The 26,165-nt window shown below is 35.5% G+C and overlaps 1 protein-coding gene and 1 long non-coding RNA gene across 4 annotated transcripts in view; one reads left to right on the top strand and one right to left on the bottom strand.

Annotated features, from left to right (window-relative positions):
* Nucleotides 1–2,740: 2,740 nt before the first annotated feature.
* Nucleotides 2,741–16,234, bottom strand: LOC120772727. Its single transcript, XR_005705086.1, has 3 exons — nt 16,073–16,234; nt 15,232–16,018; nt 2,741–2,987 (listed from the first exon to the last, which is right to left on the bottom strand). It is a non-coding gene; the product is annotated as an uncharacterized LOC120772727 (long non-coding RNA).
* Nucleotides 8,773–26,165, top strand: part of LOC120772683 (octopamine receptor beta-1R) — a 38,190-nt gene continuing 20,797 nt past the window's right edge. For 2 of the 3 annotated variants that reach the window (XM_040101425.1, XM_040101441.1), the window contains exons 1-2: nt 8,773–8,928; nt 9,102–9,340. The gene's annotated coding sequence lies outside the window, so the exon portion shown is untranslated. The remainder of the gene's footprint in view (nt 8,929–9,101; nt 9,341–26,165) is intronic. The other variant, XM_040101433.1, reaches the window with a different exon arrangement.

Genomic DNA, 26,165 nt, shown 5'->3' with positions numbered 1-26,165 from the left:
AGTCGCTGATATTTTATATGAAATAACATTTTCGATCGTTGCTCATTTTTCGAAAAGTTGAACTAAACAGTAATCTTTAAAGATTTGACCTTTAATGCCTGACAACGACGGCGTCCACATCGTAATGCTGATAACAAAGCAGCGTAATTCGATCATGCACTCATATTTTCTTTCCCCTGAGTACGAAATACTTTCACACATACATATGTGTGTAGCTATTCAAACGCGCATAGAAGGATGTCCTATCGCGGTGACTGATCGCGCACTTTAAACTCTCCCGGCGTGTGTTTAATAATGTAAAGAAGCGGGCACGAATGGAATGTGTGTTTGTCAGTCGCGCGCGAGCTTACGCCGCCAACTCAAAGTTCACTTGCTATAAATTAAGAACCCATGCATTAATAACTCATCCACTTAAAATACACTATAACGGTGAGTCAAATATTAACATTTGAACAAAAATCTGAAATGCTTTTTTGGAATTGAAGATTATTGGAGTGTGCAATGAATTGTATTAAGCACAATTAGAAGTCCATAAAGTGTGGGTGTGGGTGGGCACCATAAGGTTTTTAATACTATTCTGTTTCCTATATGTCAGATTAATCTTTCCATCATAAATAGAAGAAGAACTTCTAAAACGACTAATTATGGATCTTGCCGAGATTTTCATCCGCCGCAATAGTATTTGGAAAAGTTTAAACATTTTAAAACGGTTACCAACTAGTTTAGTAATTGAATACAAAAGTAGAGAAAACGACTTGTATATATTGTACATGGGCTTTGTGTTCGATCGAAGCTTGCTATATGATCTGCTTGCTTCATTTATTTACTTATTTAATCAACAATTCTCTTATTTCTTTTGTAAGCAAGCGTGCTTATTTATAAATTGTATTTGCGATAAATGCAGTTAATCAGCCAGACGGTTTAATTGCGAACCCCGTTAAAAATCGGTGTATTCACCCACAATATATGATCCATCATTGTATTGAATCTTCCATATATTATGTAAAGGGTTTTCCACTTGGGGCGGGCGGTGAAACGGATATACTGCGCTTTAAGCACGAAAATTTAGTTCAATTTTCAACAAGGTTTTTGTCTCACCGTTGCACACTGGTCGATTTCATGGGCCAAAAATAAAAAAATATAAGTTTTGAAATTTACCACTGTTTGTATCAAAGCTACTTATTTCTTAAAAACCGAACAAAACTAACGGTAACTACATTTTTGCTCTATCCCATTCGTACACGCAACAAAAAGCGAGAGAAGTGAGACAACAGAAACACGCGGACTGTGCAGTGAAGATAGCTTAAAATCGTGTTTAATCCCCATAAATCGAAATGAATATTGAGAAGAAAGGTATATGTTATATAACAAAGTGGTTTTTATATAATAATATGTTGTTTTATTATTTTAAAACAATTGTTTTAAAAGTGCCCTTTTGAGTGGTATGTTTTTCTTTATACATCGATTTAAGGTATACAAAAAGTTGTGATCCCAGTCTCGCCCTCAAATGAATCAAATTTGTTTATATTATTTAATGTTTTCTAAGTCTATGCTTTTGATTTCAGCGGCAACCTTTCGCAACTCTTTTTGTTATTCATGTTATTTTTGTATTTACGTGTACATATGTATATTCGTGCATATTTTATTGTTTTTTATGTTTTTTTTTTTCATCATAAAACATATATACATATACATATTTGAGCTTTGGTTTTCATTTTATCATTTTCTCACTTTTATCAAATGTTGCTTATTAGAAGCTTCGTTAACAAAAAACTTGATATTAACTTTTTACCCTGCTATGATAACATTTTAAAGGAAAAACAGTTATCCTGAGCAAATAAAGGTCTCAGAATCTGATGTTGAAGTTGAGATAAAAAATGATTGGACAAATGTAATTAATGAAAGGAATGTATCCTCTAATTACCTGTTATCAATAGGAATATGTGGCTTTGATGGCAATTCTGGTCAGAGGGAATATAAGCAGAAATTTGAAAATAATAATTTGGAAGACAATAATTTATTTGTCACCACATATGTCCCTGTACAACTGATAATAAAATCGCAAAACTGCAGACCTTTGTCCACCCGCTATTGCCGTCCTGTTCGAATTCAATTTTAAAAAGAATCAGTTTAATCAACCCTAAATGCACTAGATTTGCGCTAGATCCTGCAAAGGAAATAACTTTAAAATATTCCTGGTATTATCTTCCTTCGTCAGTCCGTAAAATTTTAATTCACCGATGTTATTCAATATGCACCAGTTTCAATTGGAGAGCTCCCAGAAGAATCTGCTGAGTTAAGCAATAAGGACGTTAAGATGTATCGACTCCATCACACACGAAAGAACTAACGGATCGCTACAAATCAGGACTTGCTAAACCTACTGGCAAAAGTTTCACTTTTATATAAGCAGCGGAAGTATTTTTGGCTGCTGATTCCATACAAGACCGACCACTGTGCGTTGCCATTAATTGTGAACGACTCCGAATGTTTTTAGCAATGTCGCAGAATGTTACGCGTCAATAAACATTTTTGTCCACATATATTATATACTTATGAATATATCAAAGTGATCCATATTACCGACTGTTCATCTAAACGATGGCTGAGTTTTCCTGGACATTCTGAGGAGTTTGATATTGCAGATTCCTCCCTCTTGATACAGTTTCAAAATATGTCACAACAGACCACTTGTCTTATTTTATACAATTAAATATAATTTATTCAAATAAAGGGCATATTTCATCTGTATGGTGTTTATTTGACTCAATTGACGAAATATTTACAAAAGGTAATAACTATATTAATTCTCAGTAAGAGCTTTGAAATAAAAAAAACAGTATAGTACCAATATATTAGATATACATATGTATAAAAGTTTGAGTTGAGAAATCAACGAGGCATAAACGTGTTTTATTGAGCTTAACGAAGGGAACAAATTAACGCTACATCGAGTGATGTCTCCCATATGTGTGCAGTACTTATGTCTGAAAAATAAATAAAGAGAAAAAGTTACAGCAAGCGTTACGTTTGAGTACTATTTTAATATTGGTATAATTTAGTGTAAAGCAATTTTCTATATCAAGAGTGCCCGTTTTGGATATTAGATTAGCGTATCATAAGTAATACGTCTACTTCATTTAATTTTTAATATACTTATGTGCTTCACATTCTGGCCTGTGGATTGTATATAAGTAGTCATATATATATATTATTTATATACATATATTGATATACTTATATTTATTAATACTTCAGTTATCTAGATATTGTTTTCTATAGTTCTAATATTTAAGAGATAAACACATTAAATATGTGAATACTATAGGATTGTTATATTTGGTACCCTTCTCAGAAATAGAAGGAATACGTAAACGGAATTACCTCTAGAAATCTAATTTTTACTTAAGTTACCATTTGATGGGATGTAGAGACTAAATTACAGTTATGTATGTATGTATATGCTAAAATCATCAATAATTATATACCCAAATTGAACAAATAAAACAAAATTAGATAGTTTTTGTATACAAAATAAAGGTGTAATCACTTCAATAACAAAACAACCAATAACATTTTAGTCCTTCCTAAATCAAAAAAAAGGGAAAAATACGTGGAAAAATAATAAAGAAAACAAATACATTCAATTCACAAAAAACAGTTTTATAATTTACATATATTTACAATTGGCCTTCATTACAACTAATTTTTCAAAAGAAAAATCAGACCATGATTGCCGCCTTGGACTGTTGCGATCCCGGCAAATGAAAACAGTCGTTCAACTGGAGCTGAAGACGTTAAGGGCGTGTTAAAAAAAATAAATGCCCCCTTAATAAACCATATTTTTGGTAAATCTCGTCAGCACTTGTATTGTCATTTAAATAGCTGAAGAATTGCTGTTTTATTACGGATCGTTGGTCAACTTTAATCTGTTCTTGTGGAGAAGAACTTACTTCAATTTCATCATCTGTAAAGTTAAATCTTTAAAATGAAAAACAAAATAAATGTACGCATAAGCCGCATAAGCTCACCATCACACTGAAATCAAAAAAATCCATAGTTAATGTTGCTTTCTCCTTGAAGAAAGTCCAGGGCTACCTTTAAGGGTAGTGCAATTTGTTTTTCAATATGAATAAAGGTTTAGTGATAGTGACATTTTTTCCACTATCACTAAATTTTCAGTGATAATGGATTTTGCTGTTTAACTACCAATGAAGAAATAGAAACCTTATTGTACTTACAACACTCACAAAAAAATGTACGCAAAAGAAATATTTACTTTATACAAAATGAAGAATCAAGAAGAATGCAACAGGTTATCAATTATCAAATTGATGAACATCAGTAGTAATAACAAAAAGTGAAAAACAACAACTAACATGAAACACTAGTGCCATAATTTCGCAAAAAAAAATAATAATCAAAAACAATCAAAAGTAATCTTTGAAAGTGGTCAAATTATTTTTCGATTACTTTTTATTATTTTTGATTATTTTTTCGAAATTTTTATTAATCTTGACTATTTTCCGATTATCTGTAATCGGAATCAATTTGTAATCTTCCGAATCTGAAAATAATCGTAATATAATCATTACTTCACCTTTAAAAAAAAAAATCTAATTACTAATTATTATGATTAGTAATCATTACTTAACAGTTTTGTTTATAACATACTACGAGGGGCGTTCCAAAGTGAACAGGAGCGCCCCCTGATGGCGCCATCTGTATGTCGACTGGTGCGTTAAAATCTGCTATCTTTATCGATTATCCAGTGAGAATTTCATGACATTTCATTGATTGGAGGTGAAGTTATTGCGCTTTAAGTGTCAGTATGTTTGTGCCATCGGTGCGAAAATGAGCTTCGAACAAAGAGTCAACATTAAATTTTGTTTTAAAATTGATAAAACTTTTACCGAAACATTTCAATCGATTAAACAAGTTTATCGCGGTGATTGCCTATCCCGTAGCAGAGTGCACGAGTGGTTGCAACGTTTTCAAAGTGGTCGTGAGGACACAAATGACGATCAACATGTGGGCCAATGAAAATCCGTGATCACCGGAAATTCCATCGAAACTGTGTTACTGACGACCAAAAATTGCTCAGAATCCAACACTCGAAGGACATCTTGTGACCGATTATTTGACCAAAAATCACATTTTAACCATTAACCACTCCCCGTTTTCACCTGATATGGCACTGTGCGACTTCTTCCTTTTCGGAAAAATGCATTTGCCCATGAAGGAAAGCGTTATGCAGACGTAGAGGCCATTCAAAAGGCTTGCAGTGGCATACTGGCATACTGGTGGCCATACCGGCCAACGAGCTAAAACACTCGTTCGATATGCTTTTGGACCGTGCAAAAATCTATATTGAAGCAGAAGGAGACTATTTTGAATAAAATAAATTGATTTTGCCGAAAAACCCATTAGTTCCGTTTTCTTTGGAAAATACCATGTACTGTGGGAAAAAATAGTAAGACTTTTTAATTTAAATTTGTCCCTGAAATCCAATTCATCGAAATATTTTTTTCTAGGTTCCAACCAGTTGGTATGTTTGTCAATAACATCTGTGCCAAATTCCACATCAAAATAATCATAAGTATTTAGTATACGCTTGTCTTTCTGAAGTACACAAACTGAATTCAGCGATTTTTCCGATGAGTGAAATTATTCAACAAAGAAGTTTATTTGGACCCAAGAAAAGTGAAAGCACGATTTGATCACTAAATTTTTTCGAATAACAACGTCGGGTTAACGACTGTGAAACAATGCTTTCCGACTACGAGAATGTCATGAAACGCATTGTAACTGTCGATAAGTCTTGTATCTATGCTTGCGACCCGACAACAGACGATCAATCGGCCAAACATCTTGGCAAAGGTGAGCCGAAGCCGAAGAAACCACTTCAAAACAGGTCGAAATTCAAGGTTATGTTGACGGTTTCTTCGATTGTCGAGGTGTGGTGCACTCCAAATTCCTCACGATAGGCCAAACTGTCAACAAAGAATACTATTTGAGTGTTATGCGTCGTTTGCGAAAAGCTATTCGTGAAAAGAGACCAGAATTATGGGTCAACAACTCTTGCTTTTTGCACCACGATAATGGGCCGTCGCATACTGCATTGATTCTTCGTAAGTTTTTCACTAAATTTGCAACCAATATTGTTCCGCAACCACCGTATTCACCTGATGTGACTTCTGGCCTGTATAGACTCCTAGTCGATCAGGGGAAACCGTTTTGAGTCAATTTAAGATTGGGAAAAACGTTGGAACAAGGGAATTGTGGCCAAGGGGGATTACTATGAGGAGAACGATATAGATTTTGAAGATAAAATTAAGAATTTTAAAATTATGAACAAAGTATTACTATTTTTTGCTTATACCAGTACATACATATGTACATATATCTCTATGAGTGAGAGAAAAAGTTAAATTTTCGAAGTGTAACATGGCTTAGTAGGAAATATGAACTTGAACATTGCAGAAACAATCGTTAGAGGCATAACTCATAATTTGTCGCAATCATTTGTGTACCCACATCCATGGACATATGTACGTTTGCATATAAGTATGTAAAGCGCCGGCTTTCTCTAAGTACAAACTGATTGACGGAGAAGTAATATTTGAAGATTTGAAAAATAATTTGAATGAAATGTTTTCATATACTATATTTATTTATTTTTATTCAGATTAATTCGATTGTGGCACTGACCTAGATAATCCTCTCCTATATCGTCCTCTTAATTAATGCATCTAAATACATTCTTGTACACCTATAGTAAAAATAACGACGATTTCAGACACTCATATAAAACACATACAAATACATGTGTAAATGCATACATCCTTGTATGTATGTATTTAACTGAGTGTCTGAATTATTTGAACCCTAATTCAAAAATTGTTTTTAAAGAACTCAGCTAAGGCTTTTTTGGCTTTGGTATTTTAATGTTTTTTTGAACAAGTCAAGCAAATAAAATACTATTTCTATCTTTTATTGACATATGTATGTATGTAAATATGTAAGACTTTTGTTAAAAGTACATACATATGTTATATCCCATGGTGCCTTACATCCTATTGTGTCTTTTGACGGTTAAATTTGATTTCATTTAATCACAATAAGCGAATTATGACAATATGATAATTTCTAATTCTTTTTAAGGTAATTTAATTAGAAAACAATTGAGCTCGACACTGCTCCTGGCCGTGTGAGTGTATAAGAGAGTCATGCGGGAACGAACGTTTGAGTTGATTATCGGAGTAGTTGTGAGTATAAGTATTTCCGAGATTAAACAGAGCCTCAGTAATATTAACTATTCCTGTTGTAAAGTGAGTTATTTAACTATTTTTCGTGCTCCCATAAGGATATTAATAATGACATTTATGAATTAGTACTTCCAAGAGAGAGAAAATCGAAAGCATTGCAATGAAAATAAAATCAAAATGCATGGGCCAAAGAAGAAGAAGGAAAAAAGATTTCCAAAATTCCCACTAAGTCAATATGGGATGAAGCGTTAAGTAACTGTTAATACAAAAACAAAACTAACAATATACATTACAAATGACGCAATGAAGTGAAGTTCATTATTTTGGTGATTGTTTTCATTTTGCCTTCGTGTGATTACGTGACGTTGCCTCCGCCACTCGCAACAGTGTCTCCAAGAGACGATGAACTCCCGCTCAGTGAATTCACTGTATATGAGAATGGTAATAACATCAAACAGAAAAGAGCAACAATGCCGCAATGGAAACAAAAGCAAGAACAATAACAAATGAAAGGACAATGTTGCAGCAATAATAGGAGCAACAAATGTTAGCAAAGAAGAAGAAAAATTAAAGGATGAAGATGCACAAGCTGCGGCAGGAGAGGAAGTGGGAACAGAAACTCACTCGATTAATTACATAGGTAAGCAGCATCCCTCTTGACTTCGTCTAAGACTTCATAACAAAATATATACATATGTATTCTGCTCCTACATCTTAAATCCATTGGAATTTTAGTATGCTTAAGTATTTTTAATTGACTTGCGAATGTACACAATGTTCTAACACAATCTTGATTTCATGATAGTTAATGCACTGTTTTAAGACAGTTAATTAAAAACGCATAAGTCCTCAAAATAAAAACTCTTTCGAAGCGTTTACGAATAATTTAAATTTCGAAAAAAGCGCTTTTCGGATTGCTATCAGCTAACGGAGAACTACCTTAGTGAAGGTATGTATGTATGTCTAAAGCAACTAAAGCAATGTTGGTAATATGACAGTTAAAAATTCAGGAGAAGCTCTGGCGCCTACAAATGGCTATCACGTTCGTACAATGGCATTCTGTTGGCAGCAGCGAATACGTACACATCGACGGTACCGTACGGACGGTATATACGACTCGAGGTATACACATGCTTGATAATACAAAGATGTGAGAGTGCTTTGACACTTTGTAGCGAATAAACAAGACAACTACTAAAGTACACTTGAAATTTGTTTTATGAAAATAAAGGGGAAAACTATAAGCGCCCGAAACAGGTGAAAGTAACGTAAAAGTGAAAAGACGTAACCGAAGTAAAGACCGTACCTCGGCAGCGCCAAAACAACAGGAAGGTTAAATTTAGCATACTGTTAGGCGACCAACGAAGGTAACTCCACTTTACTCCTACATAGCCATAAGGCTTTACACTCGTATTTCATCGTTGACGGCAACGACGGTAGACTTCGTAACGCCATTATTCGTCGTATCCTTGCATACTGCCAACAGTGTTGTCTTGTGCTTTGTTCGTGTTGCATGTGCGGTTCGCGCGTCAATTCATACTAAGAGGAAAGGGATTTGTGTTCGAAATTTTTTTATTGCTTTGAAAAGGTTTTATACATATTATATATAATTGTGAGCTTTGTTGGTGTGGAGGCTAAGAAAGCCAATTTTTTTGAAGTGGTATGGGCGATTAAATTTCATAAAAAATTTGTGTTCACTAAATGGCATTCGTTATCACAATGTACAAGTACTTTACTGGCTCGTTAATTTAGTGATTCATATATGCATATCCATATGTATATACATACTTGTATGTCTTATATGTGTATCATCTTTTATTCATTTTATTTTAGTTTAGATTAATTAACTATTGGCCCCCTCTGGTTTTTACAAATTCTGAATTAAATCTTTATGTTGGTGGGAAAAATTACCGTTACCTGCTTTTAAATCAGTGGTTTCAATATATGGTACTGCGGTTCCTATTCTAAACTTTGCTCTTAGCTTAAGTAGCTGAAAGTTATTGTGTGGCTCTGAATTGTTCATAATCAAAATCCGCGCCCACCAATTTATCGGCTGGAAACCAAATATAACTGTAAGTATATTGAATTCCTTTAAAGCATTTTGCAATTAATTTATAAACTCGGGTCGCTTAAAATTGAGTACCACATTGCAGTCTAAAAGTATTAGGTACATTTATGTAGACAAATATATATGTAATGCCAGTAGCATTTTTTTAAATTGTTCCAGTTTTTAACCATCCAGAGCTCTTGCTCGCAGGTTATGCTTGAGCCTACAAGTCTTCTTTGTGTAGACTTATTGTTGTACTTATTGTTTGTGATGTTGTGTCACAAATTATATTCTGACATTTATACTGTATATAAAACACGAGTCTTAAGACATCGAGACTACTCTCATTTCAAGCTTTACGACTAATGATACCTGACGACAGAATGGAACTGCTGCTGCCGTTCTAATACCCAGATTTCACGTGGCGCAAATGAGATACGAAAACCATTCAAACTTTTTTTTTAAATTTTCGTGGTCAATCTTCCTTAGGCATTAAAACGTTCATTTGCGTTGCTCTACATTGCTCTCATTGTGTAGCTGTAATTCACACGTATGTAACGTTCACTTAAAGCCCGTTTTGCGGTGTTTAGGGAGCTTAAAGAAAAACACGGTGGAAGCCTCTGTATTTTCTATTCGCCAAAAGTTTGGTGAGTTTTACAGCGTTCTTACGATTGGTTATTTTTAAATTTTGTGTATTTGTCTGTGCAAAAATGAGTATTTAGAACAAATAAATGTAATATGACTGGTGTGTTTTTGAATCTCAGGGAAAAACTAACGGTCGTGGAATTCGTAAATTCATATTTATAAATTAGAAGATGATAGAAACATATAGCATGCCGCTTAGTAACAAATTTTTACAAAGCAATAAGGAGTTCTGTACAGGTACTTCAACGTTTGAGAAGTAATCCTCTAACAATCGCCTATGATAATTGTGTGTGGTCATTATCGTGCTTTGCATTATATCTAGTTTGTCGTACTTTGTGTGCCTTTGTTTCTTTTATTCTGTGACTGACTATGACTTATTTCGGAATTTTGTAATTTTTCCAGCATTTAACCTTGAGCACATCCTTCATGTACATATGTTTGCTATTGACTTATCCACAGAACTATTAACAATTGCTTGCGGTTATCATAACTGTCTTTTAGTAGAACGTTTTATGGCTTACTGCCAGTCGTTATTATCCTTTCAATTGTCGCTTTTGTTATTTTCGAAAAGCACATCCTACAGTTATGTAACTAAATATGATGGTTTCGAGAGCAGCTTTACCAGAATGATTGCCACTTGGAGGATGGTGGAACTTTTAATTCAATATGAGAATGCCATGTGCAATGCATCATTATTGTCTTATCTTTCAAACTGATAGACAAGCGGACTTTGCGTCCTTGAGAAGGATATCGCGTATAGACAACTTTAAGTAATTTCCATGAGAGGGCGACTATATGTATAATGAAATCCATATGATTTGTAGTTGGAGCTCATTTTAAAACCAAACATTTTTAAATATCAAAAACAACGACAAACTGCTGTTTCTAAGCTGTTTTTGGAGCTGTTCCGTAATATAAATCCCGAAATTCACGCCGATATATGACAATGGATAAACATGGTTCCATAATTTTTTCTTGGTAACTTTGTCCTCGACGTCTATTTTTGGCATGAACATGGAATATTATTCATTCACAATTTTAAAAAGTGAAAAAACTGTATCTGGCTATTTTTGGAGTGCACAGGCCGACTCAGTCGACGCTGATGCATCATTACAATCTCATTCAGAGCAGGCCGCCAGTTTCACACTCATTTGCGACGAAGTTTGACGTGAAACAATTTTCCGGCTTTGAACTGTATTTAGAAGAGAGTTAACGCATCTCATCGTCGTGAACGCAGATCATGATTAATACTGGACCTTAAAATATTTTCATTAATATTAAAAATCGAAAAAAAAAATTTCTTACTTTAAGTTGAAGCTTTTATCTATCTCTGTGACAAAATTCAGATTCATCAGATTCCCTTAGGGGTATAGGATTCCCTTACAGGTAAGCGCAGAAGGCTAAATGGTATGAGGTGTGTTCAAAAAGTTACGGGCATTTTTGGTCTTGTGAAGGAAATAATTATTCATTTGTCTACATTAATGTTGTCGTCTTTAAAATAGACCCCAATTGATAATATGCATTTATGCCATCGTTTCTTCAAATCGTTGAATCGTTGAAACACTTCTCGATTTTCGGGATAGCCTTTAGCTCTTTCAGCGATTTCCATGTATCTTGTAAAACGACGGCCCTTTAAGGTTCTCTTAATTTTTGAGCCATGTCCGACGAATGTGGAGGCTAGGGCATCGTTACAGCATTGTTTTTGGCCAATAATTCGTCAATAAATCCTTTGATCAATTTCTTTCAACAAACGAAAATCAGCAAACTAATAAAAATAGGGACTGCTACAGACAAAGTAAGCAATAAATATAGCAGAAAATTTTATCATACTTCCGGAGCAGCTATATCAACCTAAAAAAAGTACTGACAATTAGGCTCTGCAAACCCGTGAAATTTTAAATTTTAAAATTCCCGTTATTTTCTGAACGTACCTAGTACATGTGGTGTCCATGTTGGCACGTAACGGGTGTACGAGCACAGAGGCTTGACTGCTTGGGGCTAAAAATAGCTGTATTGCAGGAAAGTAGCTTATCCTTGAGTAAGCTTTCACAATGAAAATAATTTGTGCTACATGGCTTAGCCATTAGTCGTGTGGCTGCTTTGTTCGCTGCTTTGTTCGCTGATTTTATTGAGATTTTTGTTATACCCGAGTGCGACTTTTTTGGAATATACAACAGAATTGCGATTCCTTTCGAGAATACGTAAGTTCGTTCTGTGTTTGCAAATATACATACTTGGAGTTCTATGCAAGAAGGCGAAAGGAGTCCGGCTTAACGCACCTGTAAATTGCGTTTGAAGTGAAATTTCAGTAAAAAGCTTAGCTATTTTTCAATCTTTAGTACTTTAACTGACAAAGCGAAACATACTTAAATCTGTTTGAAGATTAGTATCGGGCAAAAAGACTTCTGTTCAATTTATTGTCGACAAAATAATTTTTTATGATTAGTTTATATAGATAGAATATTAGTTTTTCATTATTTTGTTTAGAAAGTAGAAAAATTGCTCAACAGGTATTTGAATTTATGTCATTATGCTAACGCTGTTGTATACATATGTACGCATATCGATGAATGCGATTAGAAATATTGCTGGGTTTCGTAAAAAAGAACTAACTCTCTCAAACACACAAAACTTGGTAACACTGCTTAAAACGCATTTTATTTATTCTATATGTACGACAGTCACTCCGCAATTTACGCACGTAAATTTCTTGACTCAGATTTGTCGGTATTGGCATTTCTACTATCAAATTCCATATTGTTCTGTACACTTGTCTTCCATTTCACTTTCGCATACATTTCCCGTAATCTTCTCTTAAATTGTACATATAAACATTATATGTACTATATACATATGTATATGTTACGCCCGCTGTAATAAACATGAAGTCTCCTTAAATATTTAACAAAACTCTGCTATTTTTATATTCAGCGCACGTGCTTGCCGCTCATTTCCGAGGGCTTTAAAACAGATACTCAGCGCATCTGGATGACTTTATGAAAACAAAAAATAGTAGCTGGGCAAAAGTTGTGTCAATTTCACTGTCCCCTACTGAAGAGTTGAATCTCAAAATTCTCAGAGTTTTACCAGTGAAATGTTGATTGAAACACCTACATACATAAATATAGGTAGGTAGGTAAGAGTGCTGCCCCTTCGGTCTCAATTAGCGCTGGCAGCGGCATTCTAAGTAATACACTATCGAGGGACTTTATTTTTATATCACGTTCCATTGTTGTGTTCAAACCATTTGGTGCCCTCAGTGAAACTACTTATCTCCGTTAAGCTTTTTGTAGTGTGTCTTGCGAACACGATATTACTCTGCCTCGGATTCGTCTAGAGAGACTCCTGACTTAGAGAACTCAGTTGCTTTTTCGTTACTGCATATATTTCTTTCACCGGGAACCCAAATTATGGATAAGTCGAATTGTCCTTCCAGTTAGCTTAAAGCCATCTTTGCTTTGTTTGGAGGTATGCTTACCTAGAAATCCTTATTGAAGTCTAAGCTAAGGAGGTTATAGCCTGATCTATTTCGTGCTGGTTCAGAATTTCGCTATGCCCATAAATCTTCGTGTTCCCAGCACCAATCTCCTTAGCTTTTGCAGCAGAAAGTGCTGTTACTTTCCGTACGAAAATGTCTATGAGCAGTTGGTGCAGGAGCATGTTTAGTGCAGCTTTTGTACATGAGTTAAAAGTCCAGGTAACTCCTGCTGCTATATATACTCATATGTAGGGAGACGTTGACATCCTATAGAATACTGATCTTATTGAGTGAGTTGGTCTACATTTACATTCTATTAGACCATTTTATAAATGACCCAAAATAATGGACCATATCCACATACCTTACGCTCTGAATTTTATGTTGACTTTTGGGCTATCAATGGCACTGATGCCGTAGTCTTTTCATCTGATTTCATGCGTCTGTGGAGCTGCAATCTGGTACTCAGCAACCAAATTTCGCTGCTCCTTTTTTACATCTTTTGCTATATCTTTCTAATCGTTGTACGCACCATGTACTCGCGTACATACATACATATATTGTATTATATCTGTATGTGGATATATGTACATATCGCAAATCTATTTATTTTTTCATCCTCTTCTACTGTTCCAATAAAGCGATTTATAAATTCGTCCATTTTTGATACATTTTTGTCGCATCATTACTATTTATTCTTTTCGATTGAATACTCTTTCTGCGAATATGTGAATATAGGTAGGTACATATGTACATAGAGTGAGAGCCTAAAATGGGTTGCATGGTAATGATAATAATAAATCAATAATTGTTTATAGTATTAGCAAAGGGTTTCTCCCATTTTGTAGGTAATTCTACTCCACAAGGTCAATAAACAATGTGAGTTCTGAAGAAAATACAACTGTAAATACATAAGTATATGTATCAGTGAAAGATATTAATACTTTCATATAAAGTTTTAGTACTATTTTATTTATTATTTGCACTGGGGGCCAACATGATATCAGGGAAATGGAAGATGCCGTACATTTGAGGCGGTGTGTTAAAGTGGTTGGGCTTTATGCGAGACTTTTTCAATGTTTGAATCCTTTAAGTCCAATGTGTTTCCTTTTAGCTCGTTTCTAGAATATTTTACTGGCAGGGATTGCGTTGGTGCTTTCTAAGACACAGCTAGTGTTCTCTTAGGTTTGAACTCTCGAATCACTTGTCCACGGTGGCTAATAAATGCTTATAAATACGAAACTTTTAAATGTTTTGTTAGTTTTAGAATTGCTTGTGAAATTTTTGGGTACCCAAGTCAAGCCTGTATGTAATGATCCGAACTTTTGAGCCCATTAATGCCCGAGGGAGGATAAATAAAGAGCCAGTGGGTGTTTCAACTTCTTACCTGGTTCGTTCATGATTTTACTATATATGTATGTAAACAATTTATTTCAACTTAATTTTTAATACATATATAAGTATGAGTATTTGTATTTATGAATATCAGTTGAATTCGTATATATTCTTAAAAAAAAAACACAAAACGAACGCTAAAGATACAAAGTATAATAGTTTGTTCGCTTAACGTACCGCATGAAATATAAAATATCTTGTCAATTTTGTTTTATCTTTGTCATATATGGTTCAATTCTTCCGAATCCAAATTGATTATTTGTTCTGATTACTAAGGATAGCTTCAAGATGTTCAAGTTGCCAAACTCTTTGCTTTCAGTTCTTTTTTATTAACGCATATTTATGTGTTCATATTTTTTAGGTCGAAAGAATTTCATACAGAAGAATTTCATTCTTACCTAATATTTTGCTTGATAATGGGTAATAAGGATTTCCGATGTTTACTCATTTAGAATTCGAATTAAAGTCCCACAAAAGGACACTTGCCGAAAAGGAGACAAACAATACCAAATAAAATCAACGAAATCTCAACACTTTGTTTGACACGCTTTGCTTTGATACCACAACCGCCGCACGGATTGTCACCTTCTCGAAACTTTCAAGAGCATCTTTGTATTGTTTGTTTACCCAGTTTTTGCTCGCGAACACTTGCCTTCAGTCTTTCGAGTATTCGTCCATTCGTAACAGTACTTTATTTACTTCTTTTGGGTTGGTGCTTTGCGTCGCTTTGGATTTTCTCTTGATTCAATTTTCGCTTTTTTACGTTGCTTTGTTATTGTTTTTATGCTTTATGTGTGGGTATACATTTTTTCATTCAATCCCACCGGAACGCGTATTTGGCTTTATTGCATTTGGGCCCATCGACACGTTGTCATGTGTTTGGTTTCGTTTTATTTTCTCGCCGCGGCGCAGTGTTTGTTTTCGGCATTTACCGACTATCTCCTGCCAATTCCACTGTGTGCCAACACTTTGTCATCTTTTCAAATTCGATTTTTGTTTTTCCTTCTCACTGAAGACTTTTCGATTGTTGTTGGCGCAGTGGGCCCCAAACGTCACGGTCGCGTGTTTTAATACAATAATTCCAATTTAGATGTGCTCTGCACAAATGTCAAGCTTTCGGTGGTGCTCAAGTACCTTTATGGAAGCGATTTTTTACAAGCATTCACCATATTTTGGTCCGGATTGCTTAAAAATGAGATATAGGTACACATTCATAAACATATATATATACATACATACATAGGTCGATTTTTGTATGAGGACATCCACCGGACGCTCCCTTCATGCGTTGCCCTATCCTTCACCAGCACGCGCCTGGGACTGTGTCAAGCAAGTTACGATTGCGAAATTTATGATTATCTACTACACTCGGCTGCGCACTGAACTCGTGGAACTACATTAACCAACATTTTGCGGCCTCGTCTCTTTTCAATGTCTCCACATTCCTTTTTGGCGTGCGTTTGTCGGGTGGTTGAATCATTTATTGGCCTTTTTTGTTTTGCTTTTGCTCGAAGCACCGATAAACAATGGTTAGACTTTATGTGATGCACATAAATGACATGGTTATGCGGCAATGGAAGTGAGCAAAGGCCAGTGGAGCCAAAGAATATCCCCTGCATTAAGAGCAATAAAATTTCGAATTGGAAACAAAATATTTCAAATTGACAATTAATATTTTTAACTAACAATCCATTAAAATTTACAACTGTAAATGTTTTACTTTTGCAACATGTTGTACATATATATTATTTGCAACATCAGAAAATAGTCGAAGTGAGTATCGAGTTGATTTAATAGGAATTAAAAGCTTCGCTCATTGTGGATTAAATTTACTTCCTCAGGAAAATCCCTAAGAAGACATGATTGCAGTACCTGCTACTTCAAAATTTGCCAACAACCAACTTAAAACAACTATATGACAAATTACTAATGGGAGTAAAGAGTAAATAATATTTATTTATAAGAGAAATTGTAGTACCATGAACGTTTGGCACCATCTATTTATAAGTGAACATTTTTATGTAACAAAGGACATTACAAATTTTTAACATAATTGATAATAACTTATAATATACATATACGCCTTAAAGTTTTTGGATCGTTCTACATTCATATAACTAATGCTAGGATTTAAGTTTGATTGAACTTTTTTTTGTCCTAAAACTTAATCTGGATTAATTTTATGTATATGTATATATATACATATGCGTACATACATTCAATGCTCTGAAATCTACGTCCGTCAGGATTGGAACTGGAGAGTAGACCTAAGCAAGCACTACATTACAAATTTACTACTTTCAAACATTGATTGATGAAATACTTAGGCCAGTCGTTTTTCGCTCATTCGTTAGATTTATGAAGATCTGTTTCCATATTCATGGGAAACGGACTAAGAGGAAGCCACTTAGGTTGCTATATTGTATATAATTATTATTAATACTCGTATTCGATGGAATTGTTACCAAAATATGAAATTTCATAAATACTTAACTTTTTTTGTTAATAAAGTAAATGTAAACTAAAGCCTTTTGCATATTTATAGACAAACAATAAATAACAGCCTACTTCATATTTACGTTGTATAACGAGTTGATTGCTGAGGAGCAGTGCGAGCTGCTATATTACCTTTATGTCACATGATTGTAAATGTATATATGTATAAGAATGCCTGTCACAAGTTCAATCTATGAAGCGTTCATTAGCGCTTAAATCGAAAATAAATTGCCCAACCATAAGAACGTACATAGCTCGACAAGAGAAAATAAAGCGAGTTTGACAAGAATGGACAAAACGAAAAATTGATAGTTTCATATTACCAATGAGGTTTGATTGCTTTGGGCTACCAATTACATGAAAATAGAGCAATTCGGATTTCTCCTCTAGAATATCCTAAATTAATGGGGAATATTTATTTCCACTTCCGAACACAAGTTAAAGGCTATAAATTCTTATAGTATGTGTAGGAAATTCATGGATGTGTACGATTGGGCGAAAACGCTTCGGAAACGTACGCTAAAATGGTAAGAGTGTATGGTGATAGTGCTCTTAGTCGTGCCCAGGTGTTTCGATGGCACAAAGAGTTTAAGGAGGGACGTGAAAGCGTGGAAGACGAGGCGCGGAGTGGGAGACCAGTCGAGGCGCGGACTGACGCGAATGCGCAGCGTGTTCACGCATTAATCCGTGAAGATCATAACATATAATTATAACAGTTCGAATGTTGGCCTCGGTACTGAGTATGAACCGAAAGATTGCGAAAGCGAGTCAACAGGGTGCGCCCAGACAACGCTCGTAACTGGATCCTTCATCACGACAACGCGCCGTGCCACACCGCCCTCAGCGTGTCCCAGTATTTTGCCTCTAAAGGGATCGCCGTGTTGAAACAGCCGCCTTATTCGCCCGACATGTCACCCCGTGACTTTTTTTGTTTCCTAAAACAAACGGTGGTTTGAAGGGGATGGCAGAGTTGTAGAATAATTTTCAAATATACGGTTTTTATGGAATTAATCTCATTACTTAATTGTCATACCACGTATTGTAAGCGCTTACCTCCATTCAGTAGTTGTGTACAAGTGTTTAAGGATTTAAGGATTTCTGAGTATTTAATTTCAGTACATAAGGTATATTATGGAATTATTATACTTAATATTTTTGGGTCAGAAATCGAAAACATTAATTATGCTATACTTACTACAATAATCTTTTGGGACCACCTCCACGTATACGTAACGCGTCTATTTTCCAGTAAAGAAATGGAAGGACGATCGTTTGCAAATAGAAGGTTTGTCCGGAAAGTAATAAAAGTGATTTTCTTGCGCCGCTACTGTACTTCGGAGCGTGTGTGCACCGACTGTATTCGGTAGAGGGCGTTCCTAGTTAACGAACGAGTGGCTGGTGAGTTGTCTCCGAGCACCTGGAGAGTCATAACAAACATTCTCGCTCGACTTTCTGTGAGTAGTGGAAGCCGAAAATGCAGTGTTCGTTAGAGCAGAGGTACACGATTAAATTCTCAGTGAACCTCGGTAAATCTGCGACAGAGACGTTTGATATGATCCAGCAGGCTTAACCTGATGTTGTTTTAGCAAGAAGTGGTGTGTTTCTGTGGTACCAGGTCTTTTTGGAGGGCCGGGAGGAGAACGCTGATGAAGACCGTGATGGAAGACCTGCGACTTCGATAAACACCGTCAATGTGACTCCTGTGCGCAAGGTTTTGAACTCAGATCGTCGACTAAGTATACGTTTAATTACCCAGATGTTAAATTTATCAAAATCTGTGGCTCATGACATTATGACGGAGCACTTGCATCACGACAACGCCTTGGCTCACACCGCTTTTTTTGTGAACAGCTACCTAAGCAAGGCCGGCATCACAACGCTTCTGCAGCCACCCTACAGCCCAGATGTGGCCCACCAGGACTTTTTTGTTTCCTTGCCTGAAAAGGCCGATGAAAGGCAAGCATTTTGAGACGAAAGAGGGGATCAAATAAGCATGCCCCTCGGCTTTTCAAGACTATTCCGGAGAATTCGTTCCATGACGCCTTCAATGCTTGGAATTCGCGCTGGCAAATTAAAACGACTTAGTCCTATTACTTTCCCGACAAACCCTGCAAATTATATAAAAAATGCTACAAAAAATTACAGTTACGTCATTGAGTTTTAAATGAAACAAAACTGTTCAAATGCAACATTGTTCGCCTAAAATATTCTATTAAACAAATTGCGGCAATGCTCATTAACCTTCTCAAATTTCTGAAGCAGACAACGGTTATTAACCTCCAAAAGTCTGATATAGAAATTGGCTAGAATAGGATTGGGCAGCTATTAATAGGTTGTATCAGGTTGGATACCTCCTGTGGTAGATGAAGCCCACTCAATTATTTGTATAAAAGACACATATTCTTATTGAATAATAACGTAATAACAGTGATAATATAATTAAAAGCGGGGACTGAATGCCATTTTTTAAGAGTGCATTTACTGCAATTGGCCTATTGTACAAGTGGACCCCTTGTTGTTTTGGCAGTCCTAATTTTTTGCAATAGGAAATGAAATTCTAACTTTTACCATTATCACAGCGGTAGCTAAGCCAATGAATGTTCAAAACACACATTCGGTAAAGCCGTTTATGAAAGCGAATAATAGACAAAATGTCTAAGCTCTCACTTACACTCGTATTCACAGAACAACCCTGGTGCAACTCAATTAGTTATAAACTACTCTATGAACCGCAACTAGTTATATACATGAGCTATGAATTGTCAGCATTTTGTCAGAAATATACTTGTCTAGGTCAGTTTGTAAGATATGGAAATTGAGTTTCGATCACTTTCTCATGATTTTATTGAAGAACACTAATTCACCTACATAACAGTTATTTCTGAACAACTTTTGATGCTTTAGTTTCGGGTGCATGCTTACATAAGTTCACTTATACACACAAGAGCAGTTTTCCGCAGTGCCAGAGCGTCTAAGTGTGTCCAGCACATCATGACCAGGACGAAAAAAGATATTTCGGCATAAGAATGTACGTAGAATACTCATAAACCAAATAAAAGAAAGGAAATTTTGATAGTACGAGCTAGTACATGCATATCCGAAATTGTAATGTGGAATTCTTGTGCACATGAAAGGATTTGAGACGACTTAACGACGACCAAGGCATTGCTTCAGTTGATTGTGCAGCCAAGGTCGTGAGTGAATGTGATAAATATTTACTTTTCGCTTGGATGCTTGAATACGTGGTGTCCTATTTACTATTCATAATTTCTCAAATAATCGAATCGAAGGTAAGAACGCCGAGAGTAAACAAGTATGTGCACCAGTTTCCGAGCAAGATAAGTATCTGCATTGAAACACGTAACAACTTAAGAAAGGTAAAATAAAGGAAATGCGAACAAAGTAGAATAAGTTCACTGTCGTCATATCTTGATTGTCTGCCATATTGGATACAAGGTCACCTTTATTGGAGTATTTTAAACTTCAAAGCGATCACTTGTTTGCATTAATCAATGGTTCCGGCTTGTCACTAGATTCTATATATTGGAGTTACGCTATATATACCTTATAATCTTATTCCTTAACATATTCTCTCAAACCGTTTGAGTCTCATATATTCTCAAAATAGCAGATTTTGTATAAGGCGCGAAATCGACCCGTCTCATATCGAAATAATACTGAAATCATGAGAATAACTGTAATGTGATGAACCTGTCTTTTTTTGAGTTGAGTTTTAGAAGTGCTAATAATGATGAGTGTTGAAGAAGAAAGAGCTATTTTCTAAGCAATTTACAATATTAAAAAGCCATTAAAAGAGCGAAGAAAGTTTGTGAAGGGAAGAAAGTAACTTAACCGTTAACCGTTCGACTTCCTCCATAAAGATTATTATTTTCCTCACCAGATCTTACGATTATTTGCAGCAAACTTTGCGCTGCTGGAGGAAGTACGGCTGCTTTAATATTTTTTTTTCTGCTGCCGTGATTGGCGAGCGTTTTGGCAAACAATTTAGCAACGGTGCAACTATGAAAGCCGAGAAACGTGATTTTATGCAAATTGCGAGGCGAAAGTTTATTTAATCGTTAGTTATTAGCAAACATTTGCTTGCTGCTACTTTCGGCAATTTTCTTTTGACATTAAGATGAAGAAGAAGAAAATATTTCATAACCTTAATATACATACATATGTATTTGGGCACATACATGTATGCGCGTGGTATTGAAAGTGTGTGGTGGTGTGGTTGTTTTCCTTCTGACAATGATTTAAGGACAATGACCAACCCCGTGATGTTAGGCATGCCTGTTCGATTATGGCGACGTTATTAATCGCCACGTGTGAATTGCTGAAATAAAGTTGTTTTGTTGGCAAAAGAGATATTAAAGTACATATACGAAATGCTTTTAGTTTCTACCACAGTTAGTCAAGGTCTTGAAGGCTGAATTGTTGTATTTTCGCAGCGAGTTGTTGTATCTTATCAATATGGCATCAAATTTTTCATATGCCTTGGTCTCCATTTAATATATAGTGGTTATTTACCTTCGTATGTGGCAGTCCAATAAACCTACAGACTTATTGCTTAGTTGCCTCATGCCTCGCTAGTTTTCGAACTTTGGCTGTCTGTAAAGAGCGTGGCTGGATACTCGTATCATTAGACAGCAATTTTCTGCTTCGTTTAACTACGTGCCCAGTTCATTAGCTTCAAGGTAATGGCACCAGCCATGAGGTGGATTATTATTGACGAACTGGTTAATACAACAAAATCGTTCGCTTGCTATGTGGGCACAGCATCATCCAGCGTTATTCAAAAGCAGCTAGATGAATTTAATTATTGTAATAATACTAGCAATAGGAATAGGAAATTTTTGATTATATATTAAAATAGTAAAAATGTTTTTAGCATAACGGACACATACGTGTTTACTGGGTCAGCTATTAGCACCATGATAACTACTATGTAATATCCTTGAAAAACATTCTAGGTGAGCTGCATTAATGACCGGCTATCTCAAAGATCCATATCTGAACTAATCAGCCACGAGCAGAATGCTGTGAAAAGTCTGCAATTTGAACACAGAAGAAAAATGTTAGGCAAGTTAGTCAGCATCGGTATGATCCTTAATTCTATTCCAGGACTCAGGCTGATTGGAAATGTGATAGCTAACTTCTGAAATAAATTGATAAACCTTTAATGCTATTTCTAATATATAGCAAAGGCTATCTCTTGCGTCGCATGAGTTCTCCCTCAGTAAGAATCTTACAGCAGCAAAGTGTGGGACGTTATCTTCGTTAATTGCCGAAGACAAGTTGTTCCTTGGACATAAATGATCACAACAATATTATACATTTGTATGATTTCAGTGTGACCACTTGTCATCAAACCGGTTATTCAACAGATAAGTACATATGTATGTACATATGTGCCAATCATGAGTTGACATCCAAACTATTATAGAAAATGCAAGTATAAGCTAGATTATAGACGAGTTGATATTAATGAGACAATCTCCTTTTTAAATGAGCCTTGCCACAATACTATATCTACGTTTTATATGTTATATATTTGTGTGTATTTTTAGTTTACTTACCAGAATATTGAATGTGAGTGGAAAATGCTTCACTGATTAATTTCTCAACAATAGACTATTCATAGCCTGATGTTGTCTGTGAAATTGCCGACAAACACATTCTGTTGCAAATGCGGAGAGAATATATGTATGTACATATAGTACACACCCATATACAAATTTTTAACATTTGATGAGCATATTATGGACTAAAATGCCGTTAGCTATGAGGGATGCTGCCCATTTTAGAAAGTCATTTATGGCCAGGAAAGAGCTCGTTTTGACAAACTGGGCTGGAAATATTTCAACGTTTCTGACACAAAAGAATAAGACGCTGCTTTCCCTTTAGAAAGAAAAAAAGCGAAAACAGACGAAAGCCGCTCTGGCGCACAAATAATTCCTGTGACTCTGAGGTCATCTTCTCTACTGTAGCAGGAATTTTAGGAAGCCACATTTTTCGTTTGTATTTAAAGCATTACAGAAACGATTTAAGGATTGCTTAAACCAAATAAACTAAGTTGTTAATAAGTCAAATAAACAATTTATAACACGCAATGTTTTTAATAAATTAAATATCGTTTTCGTTTAATATATAACCTTTTTATTTGTATGGATAATTGTTATTAGTTTAGCTCTTTTTTAATAGAAAAAAGGAAATATTTGAATAACCGATATATTATATATGTGTGTTTTGTTTAAAGATTTTAAAAGACATATTTTTACTTAAATCGGATTACGTTAAGTCTAAGGATTAAAATTTCTTACTTTGAAAAGAAAATATGTGGGCAAACAATGCTGTAGGCTTACAGCATTTCCTGCACGACCAAGTAATAATCGCTTTCTTAATTCCGCTATATGCCGACTGTGAACAGCTAGAGGAGCAAATATGCTATTTCCCGTCAAACTTAAATAAAAACAAGAGAAAATGTAATAAAAAATAAATTTATGGCATAACAAACCATCATCAAACTTACAATTATTCAATCGGGAATCATTTTAGATCCAGAAAGATTTCAAAGTTATGTAAAAATATTGAATTCTGGTAAATAATTGACTTCGCGGGCCGTGAGTGCTATATCCATACCATCATACCTATGGCGGGTTAGGTTCATAGAAAGCATTCCACTTTTCGTGGGTTAAAATTTCGAGAGTTTACTCTCTTCAATCTTCATTTCCTTTAAATGAGTGGTTTTACATTGTATATTTTGTAAAGACGAAAAACTTTTCCTTACTACATATAAATATGGTTAGCGTTCGCAGTGACCTTGTTCGCCCAACCGAAGATTTTGAATCTTTTTTCAGGTACGTTGAACATGAATATAAACCCCGTTTTTGCCAATCAGCACAATTTCCGTTCACTTCTTTCACGCTTAGCAAGCTTATTGCGCCACATTACGGCGACGTTTAAACGCGAACCAAGTTTTGGGTACAAATGGTACCCAAAATGGACAATGGTCGATGGTATTTGGAGCAATCCTCCTGCTTCTGGCCGTCTGTCTACTTCAATTGCTAAAAAAAACAAAGCACAACGTCTGTAATTATATATTTGCTTTCACTTTCAAATACAGTTACCCTACATAGTGGAACCAAACCCAAATTTAAATTCGCATGCGTACATCAGCCTTAATGGTTACAACTTATTATGTACTATATTATGAGAGTTTGATAAGCACCTCGCCGTATTGTGTTGGAATAATGCGAGATATATGTACCTACATTTATATGCTTTGTACATAAATATTATTTAAATAGCATTTGATATAAAACAGACATAGACAGACCAACGCTCGCGGCTACTTCGTCGCATTTCATGCTATATTTGAGTCTTGTAACAACAAATTCGCAGTGTGTGGTAGCTGTAAAAGCCGCCATGCCTAGCGAATATTTTATTGGAGGCACTTACTTACGCGGTTAGCCGCAGACGTCGTTCGAAATGAATAATCCTCGCAGGGCCTCTTCTCTTTGTCAGTGAGTTTAAATGAATTATTACTTTTTTAGTAGCCAAACAAACAGACGAGCGGTGGGAGCATATCATACTGGAAGTTATACTTACTTGGCGCCCCACCAGTTCCTCAATATTCGCATGCGAATACTGCTCTCCTGCTGTTACAGAAAGACGTCTGCACAGTTGTTCATCCCGCTTCGATCTATTGTTGCAAGGTCATTTGTTATACTAACTATCAGGCTTTGCATTGCGATGTATACTGTTCTACATATACAGTGGTTCGAACACACACATATATACATATGCCTAAACTGTTGACCCATTTTCGTTCTGAACATTCAATTCGGTGTCTGTTTTGGCGCGCAGTTCAGTTAAGCAAGGCATTACCAATCCGCCTGCGCTGGAACGCTGTTTTGGCCTCCGCTTACTTGACATTCGCCATTTGTTGTCTGCCCTCATCCATTTGTCATTTTTCGGTAAATATTAGCCAGTTAACGCAAATTCAATTCCTTAATGTCGGAATTTCCATTTGTGTTTGAAGATACGGTGCACGAAATTTGGCGGAACAAGTTATTAATGAGAGCAGTTTAATCGAATTATTTGACATTTTACTTGTGAGAGCGTGAGCGTGAAGTTTTTGGTGTACAATTTGAAATCGACTGCGAGGGGTATAATCAGCTTTTCTTTGGGCGACAGTAATAATTACTGCGATTCGTCTTTCTTCTATTTATGGATAAAGTTTTGCTAGCCTAAAGGAGCAGATGCTCTTCGCTAGCCTAAACTCCGTTTATAAATCGGAAAATTTCAATAGTAAATAGTATTTATCCTTTTTAATAAATGACAAGGCAGAAAAAACTCTTAATCGAGAGCTTGTCTGTGCTTTAAAAAGAGTCAATGAGTTTGTCCACTTACTCCAATTGGCCATTACCACAGAAGTGCAAATGATACCCTTTGAGTTCCTATTCCATTCACAGTATTTTGTAGGCACAACTAGTCGGGAGCTAGCTTCTGACTATATAGTAAATAAGGGCGGGTTGTTTGGAAGAGTGCTAGCCAAAATCGTACTGGCTATTGGCATCTCCATTGCACAATGTCAAGTGCGCTGGTTCAATGATTCGATCGGAGTATCGAGAAATTGGAAATTTAGCAAATCTGCTCAATTTTCTGACACGACAAAAAATCTGAATTTTATTTTGTGAAAAGCTGTATGTTCGGACTTGTAATTGTCAAGGCACACATCATCCAAAAAGATGGGCAGGCCTAAAATGCTAACTCCTGAAACAGTAAAGACTTTACGGCATCTTATCACGACTTATGCAGCTAAAAACGC

The sequence above is a fragment of the Bactrocera tryoni genome, chromosome 1 (genome assembly GCF_016617805.1).
Source record: "Bactrocera tryoni isolate S06 chromosome 1, CSIRO_BtryS06_freeze2, whole genome shotgun sequence".
Taxonomy (NCBI): Eukaryota; Metazoa; Arthropoda; class Insecta; order Diptera; family Tephritidae; genus Bactrocera; species Bactrocera tryoni.
Note: the sequence above shows the minus strand (reverse complement) of the source record. Positions and strands in the feature narration are given on the sequence as shown.